Here is an 18971-nt window from a genome sequence, read left to right on the forward strand (position 1 = left end):
CCGCTCGGAACTGTTTTCTGCTCTATAAAATGGGCCCTGTCTATCAATGATGCAATACCCCTGTTTAGTAGGTGCTTCCGCCAGAGTGGCAACCTATTCAAAGGAATAGCAAAGAGATACATGAGTCCTTTGAGCAGCTTCAAACGTGGGTGAAATTGCTGGATATTCATCTCCTGGGGCAGGTGTGAACCTTGACCCTTTTCTGTCTTCTGTTTTCAATTAAAAAGGAGTAGACTGGTGACCGGAACAAAGCTCCTTCTCTCCTCAGGCGGTCTGATTCAGTCTCAGCACTTCTCCTCCCTCCGAGAACATTACACTCACAAATCAATTGGGCTTTGGGTTCCTTCTTTTTTTGTCAGGAAAACCGGTGTATACCTGACTGATGAGCAATACCTGTAGTTAGCTTGTGTAATGCCGGTCTAGGACACCGTCCCGCAGATCAATCTCATGGGAAAGGGCCAGTCCTGACTTGGAGCTTTCCAGCCATAAGATCCTGAAGTGAGGGCAACTTTAAACAAAGTGCTCAGCGGGACCTTATACCAGGAGGAATAACAGTGTGCTTGCAACTTTATAGATCATATCCCGCTGTCCTCAACGTGACCCTTTGAGGAAGTTGTGCGTGTTTTGAGCACCACCACACCGATGGGGTTCTATTGATTCGTGTCATAGCCATGGATCAACAGAAAATGCAAGACTTGTGAATTGGGTTGAAACGGGTTTATTTTATAACACAAATTAATTAAGGGGTTTGGATGAACTGTGTGAGGAATTGGGGGTTCTTAAAGAAATAAAAAGAAGCACACTTTCAGCTTGCTTGAGGACCGTAGTCTACCAGTCCCTAGCTCACTTCGCTTGGGCTCCGATCCTCCAGGTCAAAAGGAACCTCACTCACAGTCTTGAGGTTTTTAGGTCCCCTTGACCTTCTTTCATGTTTTCTGATGGCTATTCTCTCAATGTCACACGTTGTTCTTGTGAGAATGCCGAGTTATGTGGCCCCTTTCACTTACTAGCATTACGGATCCTTGGGTCCCCTTACATGATGCAACACCTGGAGGGAGCCTTGCCAGAGCTGGCTAGCGTCAGGGAGGTGTTGGCATAAGCTGCAGTTTTCTTGTAGCCAACCCAAGGGTAGTCGTTGCCAATACCAACTGGCCAGGTGTCCCCTCCGAATGACAGCTCTAGACCTATCCTCCTCCATTCTGTTTTTCTCTGCTCTCTCTACGTGCCTCCTTTACCTTTCTCAATGCCCCACAGTGATTGTCCCATGTCACATCCCCTCTTCCCTCCTCTACATTCCACAACGTATGGCCTTTCTCCTACTCCTCTCTGTAGGTTCAGAGGATTTTCCCTCTCTGGCGTATCCTGCTCTTTCTTCTGTGCTGTTTACTTCTCCTGCCTCAGCCTGCTCCTTCCAAGACTTCCTTAGCCTTTTCTGCTCCTCTGCCTCTTCTAAGTCTTTCCTTACTTTTATTTTACTATCTTTCTCCTCATTTACCTGTCTTATTAGGACTCTCTGCACTTTTCCCAGCTCCCCCACATTCCAACTTCTTCTGCTCACTGGCCCCGTCTCCCGATCTTTCCACTTTCCACTTTCTTTTTTGTTCCTTCTTCTCACCTCTTTTTGCCACTTCTATATCTCTGCTCCAGCCTCCATCCTATTCACTCTCCTTTGCACTCCTCATTCACCTTCCCTACTTGCTTTATACCACTGTGGCCTTCCCACACTGAAACCTGGAGGCTGTTTAAATATGACTGCAGACTTGCTTCACACAGTGCCACCGTGCTCAGCTGGGGTGCCTCTGGCGCCTAGTATTGCTTCATCCAGTTTAAAATGTCTTTTGCTGCTGTTCCTGATCCGTTCATGCAGACAAGTGTGGCTCCACCGACCAAGTTCACAAAAGGAGGGCCCACCATTTTGAATGCCAAATAGTTCTTTTATGGCTCACCCCGACTCCTCCTTAAACAGTCACGAGCTCCATGGCACAACCAGCATGTTCATAGCAGAGATGGATGCCCTTCCTCCATTAGCCAAACCACCTTTGTATGCCGGCTGATGGAAGACAGCAGGATCTCGCGTTTCTCAGTGCCCACGGGTAAAACTGTCTCTGCTTGTTTTCTTTTAATGCAATTCAACCTCCAAGTAGACCTTGGTCCTGAGTTTCCAGTGCATGTTGGAAGACACCTAAGTGCACTTTCCCCTTAAGGGCATGAGGACTTCACTGGGCATCACTCATTGAGAGATACGCTCTCACCATAGAGGTTCTCCTGTAGGCATGTTATGCTCTGATGAAGCACAGCAGGGTTGGACAATGGGAGGGACATCACAGGTTAGAGTGGGTCTGGGGATCCTGGTGGGCTTGCCTTTTTATCCTCTGTGCCTCGCATCCCATAGCAGGTGGTGGTACCGAGCCCCCATGGCTTCACCAGCTTTGTCTGCTAACCCTTGAGACATTGGCACAACCCCCAGCACCCTATAGGTTGAAAGAGTAATGACAAACAGTTGCTATCTGGGAGTGGTGGGAGAACTGTGCACTAAGCCAACATTACTCCTACGCACCCACGCGCTCATCATTGATTATCCTAATTTCTCCTTTAACAGCTCAATGACACTGAGGCAACATATATGGAATTCCGCTTAATGTGGGTTGGAGACTTGAATTCCATATTAAATGGCCGGCGTTTGTATACATTCCACAGCAGAGGAACAACTTCAGGGCAGTCCTTGAAGACATTGTTCCAACTGGTGAAGGTCTATGGCCTTCTTGAGTTATGGTGACAGAGACACTGTAGGGAGTTCGGTAATTCCTTATACCCCACAGTACATAGGTCTCATAGTCAAATTGATTATCTCTTCATGCATTCAGAATGGCTTACAGTTTTCGACTCAACACCGATTGAGGCAGAGCACTCCCTGATCACACGCCACTATTGGTCCGTTAAAAAGGTGGAACACATTCCTCTGATGTCAACGTAGAGACTCCCAGTTGACAGTCTCTCCTACACTGCCTTCACTGTGATGATCTGACAAGCAATTGTCCCATTTTAGAAAGTGACTGAAGTGAGAGCTGGTGGCCAGTCCACTTTCTGGGAGGATTTTAAGGTGACCATCACGGGTGCTTGTATAGCAGCTGAACATGGTGCTTGGCAAATCCTTATTAGGAAAGTAAAATGCCCGGAATACAGATGCCATGGGTAGAGTGGATCTGGTGGAAGAACTCATACCGTGTGGAATGTAACTATGCAGCAAATATGAGACACTGGGTAAACATGACTGCCAAGCATATAGTGCACGTCAGCGTGGCAAGGTTAATAAAGCACTCTGTATAGCCGAGGAATAGGGAAACAAATATCCTTAACATCCTAGACGAGGCAGGGGCATTTGGACAAGATCAGGAAAGGCCTGTCCACCGAGTTACAGGCGTACTTTGAGCAACTCTATACACAAGAGGTCAAAGTGAACGAGAAAAGCACAGGGGCAACGTGCTGGTCTTGGAAGCAAGACCACGCAGAGCTTAGAAAACAAACTCAGGTATGGTATTAGGCACGTTATAAAAAAAATAATAATAAATAAATAAATAAATTAAAGTGAATCCCGAACAGGTTGCAGATCAGCTGGATAATGCGAGGAGGGCCCACTATCCCTGAAGCTGAAAAGGAAATAAAATGGGGCGTTTAAGACATGAGGGGAGTGAAGACTCTGGGAGTTGGGTGGACTTCTGGTAGAGTTTTACCACATTCTGATGATCTATTAGCACCGAAACTGCTGGCCGTGAACAATCAGGCCCTTGGTTGGGGATCCCTGCCCGAATCCTTTAAAGGAGGAGATGCAAATTCTGTTGCTGAAGCCTGGTAAAAAATGTAAAAAAAACATGCGGGTTGTGGCTCTTAAATGCCAGGAACCATGATCGACGTGGACAACAAAATCCGGAGCAAGATCCCTGTGGGTGATATCAAAGGTTGTCCTTGAATATCAGGTTGGCTTTATCTCGCAATGGAACACCACATGTAATAGTTGCAGGATCTGTCTACTGTTGGACGCATGACAGAGGAGGCGGGGCATTGAGCCGTTGTTAGCTCTGATGCCAACATAGTGTTTGACTATGTTGATTGACATACTATGCTTAAAGCTTTAAGGAGATTTGTATTGGAGGACCAATTCCAAGAATGGTCTGCGGTACTATATAGGGGTCTCGGGAGGATAGCTCAGCGGCAACGTGCTCACCTTGGAAGCAAAACGACACGGAGAAACACAGGTTCGATCCTCGGGTCCGCGCTTAGAAACCTCTGGGTATTAAGTGCATTATAAATAACCTATCATATCATATCATATTCCGGTAAAACTTATTGCATGTTTTTTTCCAGGTGGCACTTGGTTCGGGGCACAAGTTAGCTGTGTGCACTGTCAGAGCTGGTGTTTGCATTGATGTTGGCACATTTGGCATCTGTGATCAGTAGAAAACTTGCAGAGAATGGGATTGGTCGCTCAGTGCAATATGTGGTTGAGTGGTTTGATAGGGGTACGCAAGGTCTTGCAGCCAAACCAATTGCGGCATTGACCTCCTCTATTAAGACGCTGTGCTTAATAGGACCCGCAGACTCCTTGCCTTACATACCCATAGTGCCCAAATAATCTGCTGTAAATTCACCAGAACTCAAAGTCACAATAAAATGCGCGTGGCAGCTCTCCGATTCTGAAAGAAAGGATGTTCACGCTGGTGGGCCACCTAATGGCCAAAACCGCTCCAGCCATGCGCGCCATGCTTTGGTATCGGTGAGGGCCAAAGTGATGGCTATACTCACATATTCCAGCACAAGGAGAGGCGTTGCGAAGCAGTTGGATGAACTGAAGAGGTGGGCCTGCAATATTGTATCAGACTAAAGAGAGGAGTGCATCGCGGCTCAGTGGCGGCTGCTGATTTTCTAAAGGGCCTGTTTGAAGAACTTCCTATTACCATCGTGTCAGTCTGTGGCCCTAATAGGTCTCAGGCCAACTTTATCACAAACCTAACTCCGACCATTCTAGCTTTCCGCGAAGGACATCTGATCATAAGTGGTGATTTCAACTGCATGCCAAACCCACAAATGGATAAAACTCTGCCCCCTACGAACACAGACTTCATGCAAGCACTATCAATAGCCAAATTGCTAAGAGAAACCGAATCCGTCGATGCATGGAGGCTATTTAATGGCACCGCAAGGGACTACACTCACAACTCATGTGTGCATAAAGGCTTTTCAAGAATTGACCTCATACTGCTATCGGGAGTCCTTTTCCCATGTCTTAACAACACAGAAATCCACACCTGTATGATATCGGACCATGCTCCAGTATCCGCAAATCTAGTTATCTCAGGCCAAAAATAGCCAGTGCAAAGGCATTGGTAACTTAACGACTCACTGCTATTAGATGAATGCATCCGAACGGAAACTGAAGAAACTATCTCCAATTATTTTAAAGAAAACACGACGGAGCATTCCCCCATCAGCATCATCTGGGATGCCTTGAAAACGGTCGTCAGAGGCACACTGATTAGTGCCGGGGAAGAACAGAGAACAGTCTCGAACATTATGGCTGCTAAATTGGAGGAAAAAGTAAGGCAATTAGAGAACAAACTGAAATCAAACAACTCCAGAAAAACGGAGAGAGCCCTGAGAAAAGCGAAAACAGCGCTGGAAATGCATTGCACCGACCGCACAGCGAAAGCCTTAGCTTTTACAAAGCAATTCTAATACAGCAAAGGGAGCATACCATTGCCGAAGCAGAACCGACTATACTTACGTATGGGGTCCCTCAGGGAGCCTGCGTGTCGCAGTGCTTCTACAATATATTCATGATCCCCTTTTTTCAGATGCTTGAGAAAGAGGGGATCATATTTGCAAACTATGCGGATGACACCCAATGTGTCATCCCCATATCTGGATCCCATGTGGAAGATGAACAAAGAATTAATGAAATATACAAAAAATCCAGGACTGGATGGTTCTAAATGGCTTAGCCATTAATAGCTCCAAAACAGAGCTCTTACTTATTGGCTCAGAGGCTAAATTGGATAAGCTAGGATACAGCTATAAGGCATTTTACATAGATAGCTGTTACATTGAGGTCATGAGCAAGGTAAAAACACTTGGAATATACCTCGACACAAATCTGAATATGAATGCCCAAGTGAACAATCTTGTGTCATCGGCCTCATATTTCCTAAAGTTGTTTCGCTGCCTTAGACCTTTTATTTCAGAATCCAACTCCGAAACCCTGGCGAGAGGCATAATTGGATCTAAAATCGACTATTGTTGTAGTCTCCTTGTGGGGTTGCCGCTATCGGATGTTCATCGGCTACAGGTCATTCAGAATGTCGCAGTTAGGGTAGTGAAAGGTCTATCAAGATGAGACCACGTGTCGGAAGCTCAGCGTAGTTTACACTGGTTACCGGTGCAGGCCAGGGTTGTGTTTAGGCTTCTCCTCATTACTCATAAATGCATACATGGAGTTATGCCTCTTTATTTGAAAGAACTAGTTTCGGTAAAAAATAACATCAGATCCCTCCGATCAGATGAAACCAACACCTTGGCCATGCCACGCTTGAAAACTAAAAAATCCAGAGAATCAGCCTTTGTCTCGGCAGCCCCCCTTAAATGGAATTCGCTAGCAGCCACACTGATGACCACCTCCTCCGTGGAAATCTTTAAAAAAAGGGCTGAAAACCACACTTTTTATATAGAACACCATTCCCTAGGCCTGATCCTGTCCGAGTTGATTACTGCTTAGGAGCCTATCTTAGATTGGGCTTCGCTCTCTGTTTCTGTGTTGTTTGTATGTTTTACGTTTCTCAGCGCCCTTAAGCCTTAGGGTACCTGGTGCGCTATACAAATGCTTAAACATAAACAAACATAAACATAAACAAAGCAAACAAGATCCTAGCGCAAAAATTTTGAAAAGTCTGCACCCGAAATAACATCTTGAAACTAAAAAGGGAAGATGGACAAATGCTCTCCTCTGATACAGAAAAAATCGAAGAACTATTGAAGCACCACAAATCAATCATGTCCGGAGAACCCACGGCACTAGACAACCTAGCGGAATATATAAGCCCCATACCCTCCCGGTACACAACCCTGCTGGACTCCCTAGAATTACCCATCTCTTCTGAAGAAATCACAGATTCCATCAAATCTCTCAAATCAGCTGCCCCGGGCCCTGACGGCTTATCCGCAAATTTCTACAGAAAATACGCCAGAATTCTAGCACCTCAGATGTCGGCCCTATTCAACTCTTTCCTTACGTCAAAGTCAACAACCGACTCAATGGTGGAATCTATCACAATCCTGCTACACAAACCTGGAAAAGAGCCCGAACTAGCGGCCTCTTACTGTCCTATCTCACTCCTAAATAACGACGGTAAGATTTTTGCCAAAGTACTGGCCAATAGACTGACACCAGCCCTACCAACCCTAATTGATCAAGACCAAATGGGATTCATCCCTGGGAGAAGTACCCATGACAATATTAGAAGGACGATCAACATTATCGAGAGTGTCCACAAATTAAAGGTAGGATTGGCCGCCATATCCTGAGACGCACATAAGGCCTTTGGCCTGGTTGACTGGGGGTACATCCGGGCAGTCCTGACACACATGGGCTTTGGGCCTAACTTTATCACATGGGTAATGGCCAACTATCATTCCCCCACCACACAGCTGCGGGTCAACGGCACAAGGTCCAGCAAAATCCACATATCCAGGGGTACTAGACAGGGTTGCCCACTCTCTCCTCTAATCTTTGCTCTCTCTATGGAGCCCTTTGCAGCAAGAATCAGGCAAAATACTAACATAAATGGGTTGTCCGTGGGAGGCCATGAATATAAAATTGCGCTATACGCTGATGATGTTCTAATAACGGCAACGAACCTAACATCGTCCCTGGGTGCGATATGGGAGGAGATTTCAGAATTCGGGGCTCTGTCAGGGTTCAGGGTAAACCTATCCAAATCCATAGCACTACCGGTGAACCTCTCTAGACAGGAAAAAGACACTCTCAGCCCCCTAATGCCAATCCAATGGTCAACAGGCCCAATCGACTATCTCGGGGTTCACATCCCCAGTGACCCATTGCGCCTGTATTCAGGCAACTTCCCGCAACTGATCAAAGATCTTCAAAATGATCTCAAAAGGTGGAAGCCACAAGAAATATTGTGGTTTGGCAGAATCACAGCCATCAAAATGAACCTAATCCCCAGATGGCTTTACCATTGCACAGCACTCCCAATCAGCATCCCGGGTCCAGCCCTGGCTGCCTTGCAAAAGAAAATCCAAGCATCCGTATGGGAGGGGCGGAGGGGACCTCGTATAACCAAACAAATAATGACGAAGGGAATTCCACAGGGAGGTCTGGGAGTACCGGATCTTGCTAGATACACCCTAGCAGCGCAACTTTCTCACGCCTTCACATTGGCCCAAGAAACAGACAAACCGAAGTGGACACATCTCGAAGAATCCTGGTGTTCGGTGGCACCATCATCCCTCCCACACCTTCCACCCATAAAACCACAAGCAAACAGTGGTCCGCTGCTGCCAACAATATCGACAGTCCGCTGCTGGAAGGAAGCAGCCCGGAAATGGCACATCCACGGCTCGCTAGGCCCCCTAACTCCCATCTGGAACAACCCTGATTTCTCCCCAGGTCTATCGGCGCAAGACTTCCAACCCTGGATGGCAGGTGGCTTACAGAAGACCAGGGATTTCCTGGAAGCAGGAGCACCTATCTCATTTGAAAGGTGCAAAGCAACATTCGGAGTGAATGAAGGGGAGAGATTCCACTACGCCCAAATCCGACACTGGATGTCCCACAGAGTAACCAAGGAGAAATGCGCCAGAGAATACAGAAACAGCCTTGGAACTATCATTAACAACCCCTACAAGCAAAGGCAGGATCTCAACCCTTTATCGACTCCTAGACAGGGCAGACCCTTCGAAAAAGGAAAGATACATGCTCGAATGGGAAAAAGACCTGGGAAAAGAAATTGAAATCGAGGAATGGGGGAAGATCTGGGCCAGGCTACACAAAAGCTCACAATGCATTACAAACAGAGAAGGGGGCTATAAACTCTGCTACAGGTACTATATAACCCCAGCCCAAATCAACAAGGCCAATCCAACCATACCCGGAACATGTTGGCGAGGGTGCCCGACCACAGGCTCACTGCTGCACATGGTATGGTCATGCCCGAAAGCGGAATTATATTGGAAAGAGATACTTAAACACATCACGGAGATCTCGGGCCTCACCATCCCATGGGATCCCGGAATCATCCTGCTGGGCAGCACAGGCGATGGAGCATTCCCATTATAAGGCCAAATCCCCAGGCTGTGTACGCATCTACTTCTAGCAGCAAAAATAGCAATGGCCCGGGTTTGGAAAAATAAAGAGGGCCCCTCCGTGGCACTTTGGTTGGCGAAATGCTGGGATATAGTGGTGGCCGAAAGAATCACTGCGATCCGCGCAGGCTCGCTGAATAGAGCCCTAAATATATGGGACCCATTTAAGGACTATGCCACCAAATTCTCGGCCCTCACCAGGAGGCCTCCATTAACAAGATGGCTCCAAAGCAGTCCGCTTTACTGAACAACTGCCACACACTATAGCTATCCTTCGGCCCACAGACCACTCGGCGAAAAAGGACAGGACAGACCATGATCAGTAATGGTCATTCTAACATTTCTGCTCCCTGCACCCCAACCCTCCCGAGAGTCGCTTTGCTAAGTCATACTTAATGATTACTGTTCTGCGATTGCTGTTATGATCTATGTACTGCATATATGTAAAATCAAATAAAATGTTGTTATGAAAAAAAAAAATGCCTAAATGCCTTTGTTGCACAATCCCCCTACCCACCTGCCAAAGGGGACAGGGATAGTATTTTTTTTTTACTGGATATCTATCATAGATGTCCAGTCAAAAATACCATGCTTTCCCCCTTGGCACCCCAGGACCTTGCATACACACATAATCATGGAGCCCAGGGGACAGGGATGGTATCTTTTTACTGGACATCTATCATAATGCCTGCCCCCTTGGCCCCCCAGCACCAATTGCAAACAGTTTGGCTTGTTATCATTTTTTTTAAGTATGCTCTACAATGCAACATTTTAACCCATTATTTAAACAAATTTCTCGGGGGAAAACGCCCCAGCCCCCACTTGATTGGTTCGGGCTCCCTCGCTGCACTTGGTCGCTATGGCATTTTTTGGGGAAATATTTATGCCCCTCCACTTAAAAAATGTACCAGCTGTCACTGGCCCTCAGACTGTGTTGGGAATGGGGTGGGTGGAGGCCAGGGACTGTGGTGGGAGCAGGATGGGCGGGAGCCATGGGATAGTGGTGGGAGCAGGGTGGGGAGAGCCCAGGATCTGTGATGGGGTGGGTAGAGCCCAAGGACTGGGTAGGAGTGGGATGAGGGAGCCCAGCGACTGTGATTGGAGCAGGTGGGGCACCCCAGGGACTATACTGGGTGTAGGGTGCGGTGGCGGCACGCAATAGTTCATAGCCATTTCTACATACTGTCCATTTGGGATTTTTGAGGGGGCCCGGCCTGCCCTAATTTTGCTCAGGGGGTTCAGTTCACAAAAGTTTGAAGCCCACTGCACTATAGGTTTTAATCGCTCGCTGCCTGACGTTTGGTATGCAGCAGGCCGCAGCTCTACACAAACGCTAGGCGAAAAGGAAAGATGCATGTTTTGATTTAATTTGAATCAATCAAAACTTACATCTTATTTTCTCCTGGTGCATTAAATAGGGTTGGTGTTGGCATCCAGCCACGGTTGTCGACATTGCTGGCATAGCAGTATCTGGCGGTGCTTTGGTCAGGGCAGGCAGACAGGTTTCTGCCAGTGGGTACTCCATCCATATGTACAGCGAGCCATCAATGTCATGGTTAGGCTTGCACAGACCAGACTCTTGGGGGAAGATGCATGTAGGGTAAAGTGGAAGCCCACCATGACAACAGGACGATAGCACCGCAGGGCCCGTATGAATCTGCCAAAACCAAACTCCCACCTTCAGAGGTCTCCTACACCTGCATCTGAGCCCCAAACGCACCCATCAAGTAATTTCCAAAAAGCATGAACCTCCCCATGCACGGCCAGATAGTACAGTAGCGGGCACCCCAATTCATATGCACATAACTGTAGCCATGTTCTGAACACCACGTATAATAGGAATGTGTCATGAGGTCACAACATACCTGGTCTCATAAGCAGTGGTAGTCAATGTAGCCCCTGACGACAGTCAGACATCTTGTTGAAGCCACTGTATACACCATAGCAGCCGCATGCTGCACAACAGCGAACAGCACGCCATGTATGTGCATCCACAGAGGACATGGCCAGTGAGGAGGAGTGTCCCACTCCTCCAGTAAGCATCAGCTGCCGAAGCCCTGCAACCACATCATCCACCGGAGCCTTAGCATTGGCCAGCAAAAAGGGGAAGCAGGGACCCATTCCCAGTCAGAACAGGCTGCTCCAACTGCCCAGTCAGCACAGGGTAGTCCACCTGCCCAGTAAGCAAAGTCTGCTCCACCTGGAAGGTCAGGACAGGTTGCCCCACCTGCCCAGTCAGCACAGGCTACTCAGCCTGCACAATCACCATAGGCAGCTCCACCTGAAAAGTCAATACCGGCTGCTCCATATGCCCGGTCCGCACAGGCTCAGCCAGCAAAGACTGTTACACCTGCAAAGTCAGGACAGGTTGCTCCACCTGCCCAGTCAGCTCAGGCTGCTCCACCTTCCCAGTCAGCACATACTGCTCCACCTGCTCAGTCAGCACAGGCTGCTCAGCCTGCACAATCAGCATAGGTAGCTCCACCTGAAAAGCCAATGCAGGCTGCTCCACATGCCCAGTCAGCACATACTGCTCAGCTTGCACAATCACCATAGGCAGCTCCACCTGAAAAGTCAATACCGGCTGCTCCATATGCCCGGTCCGCACAGGCTCAGCCAGCAAAGACTGTTACACCTGCAAAGTCAGGACAGGTTGCTCCACCTGCCCAGTCAGCTCAGGCTGCTCCACCTTCCCAGTCAGCACATACTGCTCCACCTGCTCAGTCAGCACAGGCTGCTCAGCCTGCACAATCAGCATAGGTAGCTCCACCTGAAAAGCCAATGCAGGCTGCTCCACATGCCCAGTCAGCACATACTGCTCAGCTTGCACAATCACCATAGGCAGCTCCACCTGAAAAGTCAATGCCGGCTGCTCCATATGCTAAGTCCGCACTGCTCAGCCAGCAAAGACTGTTACACCTGCAAAGTCAGGACAGGTTGCTCCACCTGCCCAGTCAACTCAGGCTGCTCCACCTTCCCAGTCAGCACATACTGCTCCACCTGCTCAGTCAGCACAGGCTGCTCAGCCTGCACAATCAGCATAGGTAGCTCCACCTGAAAAGTCAATGCAGGCTGCTCCACATGCCCAGTCAGCACATACTGCTCAGCTTGCACAATCACCATAGGCAGCTCCACCTGAAAAGTCAATACCGGCTGCTCCATATGCCCGGTCCGCACAGGCTCAGCCAGCAAAGACTGTTACACCTGCAAAGTCAGGACAGGGTGCTCCACCTGCCCAGTCAGCTCAGGCTGCTCCGCCTGCCCACTCAGCACATACTGCTTCACCTGCTCAGTCGGCACAGGTTGCTCAGTCTGCAGAATCAGCATAGGCAGCTCCACCTGAAAAGTCAATGCAGGCTTCTCCACTTGCCCAGTCAGCACATTCTGATCCACCTCCCCAGGCAGCACAGGCTTCTCAGCCTGCACAATCACCATGGGCAGCTCCACCTGAAAAGTCAATGCAGGCTTCTCCACTTGCCCAGTCAGCACATTCTGATCCACCTCCCCAGTCAGCTCAGGCTTCTCAGCCTGCACAATCAGCATAGGCAGCTCCACCCGCCCAGTCAACACATTCTGCTCCACTTGCCCAGTCAGCACATACTGCTCCACCTGCTCAGTCAGCACATGCTGCTCAGCCTGCACAATCACCATGGGCAGCTCCACCTGAAAAGTCAATGCAGGCTGCTCCATATGCCGAGTCCGCACAGGATCAGCCAGCAAAGGCTGCTCCACCTGCAAAGTCAGGAGAGGTTGCTCCACCTGCCCAGTCAACTCAGGCTGCTCCACCTGCCCACTCAGCACATACTGCTTCACCTGCTCAGCCAGCACAGGCTGCTCAGCCTGCAGAATCAGCATAGGCAGCTCCACCTGAAAAGTCAATGCAGGCTTCTCCACTTGCCCAGTCAGCACGTTCTGATCCACCTCCCCAGTCAGCACAGGCTTCTCAGCCTGCACAATCACCATGGGCAGCGCCACCTGAAAAGTCAATGCAGGCTTCTCCACTTGCCCAGTCAGCACATTCTGATCCACCTCCCAAGTCAGCTCAGGCTTCTCAGCCTGCACAATCAGCATAGGCAGCTCCACCCGCCCAGTCAACCCATTCTGCTCCACTTGCCCAGTCAGCACATACTGCTCCACCTGCTCAGTCAGCACATGCTGCTCAGCCTGCACAATCACCATGGGCAGCTCCACCTGAAAAGTCAATGCAGGCTGCTCCATATGCCGAGTCTGCACAGGATCAGCCAGCAAAGGCTGCTCCACCTGCAAAGTCAGGACAGGTTGCTCCACCTGCCCAGTCAGCTCAGGCTGCTCCACCTGCCCACTCAGCACATACTGCTTCACCTGCTCAGTCAGCACAGGTTGCTCAGCCTGCAGAATCAGCATAGGCAGCTCCACCTGAAAAGTCAATGCAGGCTTCTCCACTTGCCCAGTCAGCACATTCTGATCCACCTCCCCAGTCAGCACAGGCTTCTCAGCCTGCACAATCACCATGGGCAGCTCCACCTGAAAAGTCACTGCAGGCTTCTCCACTTGCCCAGTCAGCACATTCTGATCCACCTCCCCAGTCAGCTCAGGCTTCTCAGCCTGCACAATCAGCATAGGCACCTCCACCCGCCCAGTCAACACATTCTGCTCCACTTGCCCAGTCAGCACATACTGCTCCACCTGCTCAGTCAGCACATGCTGCTCAGCCTGCACAATCACCATCGGCAGCTCCACCTGAAAAGTCAATGCAGGCTGCTCCATATGCCGAGTCCGCACAGGATCGGCCAGCAAAGGCTGCTCCACCTGCAAAGTCAGGACAGGTTGCTCCACCTGCCCAGTCAACTCAGGCTGCTCCACCTGCCCACTCAGCACATACTGCTTCACCTGCTCAGCCAGCACAGGCTGCTCAGCCTGCAGAATCAGCATAGGCAGCTCCACCTGAAAAGTCAATGCAGGCTTCTCCACTTGCCCAGTCAGCACATTCTGATCCACCTCCCCAGTCAGCACAGGCTTCTCAGCCTGCACAATCACCATGGGCAGCTCCACCTGAAAAGTCAATGCAGGCTTCTCCATTTGCCCAGTCAGCACATTCTGATCCACCTCCCCAGTCAGCTCAGGCTTCTCAGCCTGCACAATCAGCATAGGCAACTCCACCCGCCCAGTCAACACATTCTGCTCCACTTGCCCAGTCAGCACATACTGCTCCACCTGCTCAGTCAGCACATGCTGCTCAGCCTGCACAATCACCATGGGCAGCGCCACCTGAAAAGTCAATGCAGGCTGCTCCATATGCCGAGTCCGCACAGGATCAGCCAGCAAAGGCTGCTCCACCTGCAAAGCCAGGACAGGTTGCTCCACCTGCCCAGTCAGCTCAGGCTGCTCCACCTGCCCACTCAGCACATACTGCTTCACCTGCTCAGTCAGCACAGGTTGCTCAGCCTGCAGAATCAGCATAGGCAGCTCCACCTGAAAAGTCAATGCAGGCTTCTCCACTTGCCCAGTCAGCACATTCTGATCCACCTCCCCAGTCAGCACAGGCTTCTCAGCCTGCACAATCACCATGGGCAGCTCCACCTGAAAAGTCAATGCAGGCTTCTCCACTTGCCCAGTCAGCACATTCTGATCCACCTCCCCAGTCAGCTCAGGCTTCTCAGCCTGCACAATCAGCATAGGCAGCTCCACCCGCCCAGTCAACACATTCTGCTCCACTTGCCCAGTCAGCACATACTACTCCACCTGCTCAGTCAGCACATGCTGCTCAGCCTGCACAATCACCATGGGCAGCTCCACCTGAAAAGTCAATGCAGGCTGCTCCATATGCCGAGTCCGCTCAGGATCAGCCAGCAAAGGTTGCTCCACCTGCAAAGTCAGGACAGGTTGCTCCACCTGCCCAGTCAACTCAGGCTGCTCCACCTGCCCACTCAGCACATACTGCTTCACCTGCTCAGCCAGCACAGGCTGCTCAGCCTGCAGAATCAGCAAAGGCAGCTCCACCTGAAAAGTCAATGCAGGCTTCTCCACTTGCCCAGTCAGCACATTCTGATCCACCTCCCCAGTCAGCACAGGCTTCTCAGCCTGCACAATCACCATGGGCAGCTCCACCTAAAAAGTCAATGCAGGCTTCTCCACTTGCCCAGTCAGCACATTCTGATCCACCTCCCCAGTCAGCTCAGGCTTCTCAGCCTGCACAATCAGCATAGGCAGCTCCACCCGCCCAGTCAACACATTCTGCTCCACTTGCCCAGTCAGCACATACTACTCCACCTGCTCAGTCAGCACATGCTGCTCAGCCTGCACAATCACCATGGGCAGCTCCACCTGAAAAGTCAATGCAGGCTGCTCCATATGCCGAGTCCGCACAGGATCAGCCAGCAAAGGCTGCTCCACCTGCAAAGTCAGGACAGGTTGCTCCACCTGCCCAGTCAGCTCAGGCTGCTCCACCTGCCCACTCAGCACATACTGCTTCACCTGCTCAGTCAGCACAGGTTGCTCAGCCTGCAGAATCAGCATAGGCAGCTCCACCTGAAAAGTCAATGCAGGCTTCTCCACTTGCCCAGTCAGCACATTCTGATCCACCTCCCCAGTCAGCACAGGCTTCTCAGCCTGCACAATCACCATGGGCAGCTCCACCTGAAAAGTCAATGCAGGCTTCTCCACTTGCCCAGTCATCACATTCTGATCCACCTCCCCAGTCAGCTCAGGCTTCTCAGCCTGCACAATCAGCATAGGCAGCTCCACCCGCCCAGTCAACACATTCTGCTCCACTTGCCCAGTCAGCACATACTGCTCCACCTGCTCAGTCAGCACAGGCTGTTCAGCCTGCACAATCACCATAGGCAGCTCCACCTGCCCAGTCAACACAGGCTGCTCAGCCTGCACAATCGGCATAGGCAGCTCCACCTGAAAAGTCAATGCAGGCTGCTCCACTTGCCCAGTCAGCACATTCTGCTCCACCTCCCCAGTCAGCACAGGCTGCTCAGCCTGCACAATCAGCATAGGCAACTCCACCCGCCCAGTCAACACATTCTGCTCCACTTGCCCAGTCAGCACATACTGCTCCACCTGCTCAGTCAGCACAGGCTGTTCAGCCTGCACAATCACCATAGGCAGCTCCACCTGCCCAGTCAACACAGGCTGCTCAGCCTGCACAATCAGCATTGGCAGCTCCACCTGAAAAGTCAATGCAGGCTGCTCCACTTGCCCAGTCAGCACATTCTGCTCCACCTCCCCAGTCAGCACAGGCTGCTCAGCCTGCACAATCAGCAGAGGCAGCTCCATCTGAAAGGTCAATGCAGGCTGCTCCACATGCCCAGTCCGCACAGGCTGCTCCACCTGCTCAGCCAGCACAGGCTGCTCAGCCTGCACAATCAGCAGAGGCAGCTCCATCTGAAAAGTCAATGCAGGCTGCTCCACATGCCCAGTCCGCACAGGCTGCTCCACCTGCTCAGCCAGCAGAGGCTGCTCCACCTGTAAAGTCAGCACAGGTTGCTCCATCTGCTCACAGTCGAAATAAAAGTGTCTGAATAATAATGTGCAGTATATGGACATTTCTGTTGCCTTTTGCTCCGTCTGCTCAGTCAGTTTAGGCTGCTTCACCTGCCCGGCCAGCATAGACTGGTCCATCTGCTCAGTCAGCTTAGGCTGCTTCACCTGCCCGGCCAGCATAGACTGGTCCATCTGCTCAGTCAGCTTAGGCTGCTTCACCTGCCCGGCCAGCATAGACTGGTCCATCTGCTCAGGCAGCTTAGGCTACTTCACCTGCCCGGCCAGCATAGACTGGTCCATCTGCCCAGTCAGCGCAGGAGGCTGCTACAAGTGCCCAGGCATCACAGGCTGATACAACTGACAGTGAGCGCAGGGGCTCCACCTGCAAACTCGGCAGAGGCTGCTCCGCCTGCAAAGTTCGCTCACCCAGAGAATCCAGTAAAGGCTTCCAAGCCCAATCGGGCAGCACCCTCTGAACCACCAGACCCCTATCCAGTGGGGACACAGCGTGTGCCTGTTTAAGTCGGCCAAGATGTGCTACATCTCACCCCCCAGAAGTGATTTCTCTGGACCCTGCTGGGTTATGACACTGTCACACCTCCAGGCACAGGATTATATGACACAGATGTAGGAACGGGTTCAGTGTACTCTGATGACCCACCACAAACATCTGCACTTTACACGACAACTACAGTGATACCCAAGATCAGGCAATTATCATGAGCCCCCATGAGAGGGAGACAAGGCTAATGATCATATGCTAGCGCTGCGGGACATATGGCAGGCTATCTTATGGCATGCAAAGACGGTAGGCCACCATTTTCCACTCCTCTGTGGCAGAACTGACAACCTTTGATGCATGAGGTAGAGTTATGATGCGACTAACCAGGGATTCCATCTTATGGCCTCCATATTGACGAGAATGGGGTGCACCGTGGTCCACATGCACTCCATGTTGTCTACCAGTCCCATGCTCTCCACCTGATGAATCTGTTGTTGACAGCCCTCGTGGGCAATCTACCTGAGTTTCTTTTACTACTCCTCCTCTCAGCCCACCTGACAAAGGAATGAAAATATACCACTGAGGAGTGTTTGGACTGACGTAAGCAACTCCTTTGTTTTGTGTAGACTGTTAGGTGATGCGTGGGAGAGTGAAGGTGTGTTAGGGGGTATGTAGGGAGGGGGAGGAGGTGGAGAGATCTCTTCAGGGGTGTGTAAGGAGGGGTGGAAGTGTGCATTAAAGAACGTATGTCCTTGTTTGAGTTAAATAAATGTATGTCTGCACCATTTGTCATCGGTGGAATCATGTGGATGTTTTCACTATTGTGTTGGTGTCAGGCATGGAGTGCATTGCGGGATAACCACATATGTGCCAGGTCATACATACAGTCATAGCATGGCCTGCCCAGCAGATATTGGGCCTCATTACGACCCAGGCGGTAAGTTACCGCCTGGGCCGTGACTTTACCACCATGGCGTAAACTACGTTTACGCCATGGTGGTTGGCGGACTTACCGCCCCATTCCGACCTTGGCGGGGCGGTAAGTCCCCAATCCCCATTTACCCTTCCCCATTCCCATTTTTGCCCCATAGGGCATAATGGGAGTGGGGAAGGCGTTAATTACGCCACCGTAAATTACGGTGGCGTAATTAACTCCATGGTCCCTTAGCGCCATGGATTTTAACACCTGCTAAAAGCAGGTGTTAAGTCCGCCATGGCGCTAAGGGACCTCGTACTCAGGCGGTAAGGGTCGGCGCTGTTTACGCCGCCGTAAAACCCTTACCGCCTGAGTCGTAATGAGGCCCATTGTCATTGTCAGCACATTTGAAGCTACGAACCAACAAAACCAAGCCATCTGCACCCGTGTATACACAAGAACTCACTAACAGTGAGTGTGCCATCCACAAACAACAAAGGATTTGTAGAAAATCACAATCACAGGACGATTTCTTTACCTTGAAAGGCATCCTATCTACAGGCAGGACCATCAGCCAAAGCCCATTGCTACACAGCATTCCTTGCAGGAACCTCCAACGGGGGTGGGGCCCTTTATGAGGCCCTCAAACACTACATCAGCCCTAAACAAGCCCTGCTGTACCTGAAACCATGGAAAGATGCAAGGCTATCA

The sequence above is a fragment of the Ambystoma mexicanum genome, chromosome 8, assembly GCF_040938575.1.
Source record: "Ambystoma mexicanum isolate Mex_15411 chromosome 8, UKY_AmexF1_1, whole genome shotgun sequence".
Taxonomy (NCBI): domain Eukaryota; kingdom Metazoa; phylum Chordata; class Amphibia; order Caudata; family Ambystomatidae; genus Ambystoma; species Ambystoma mexicanum.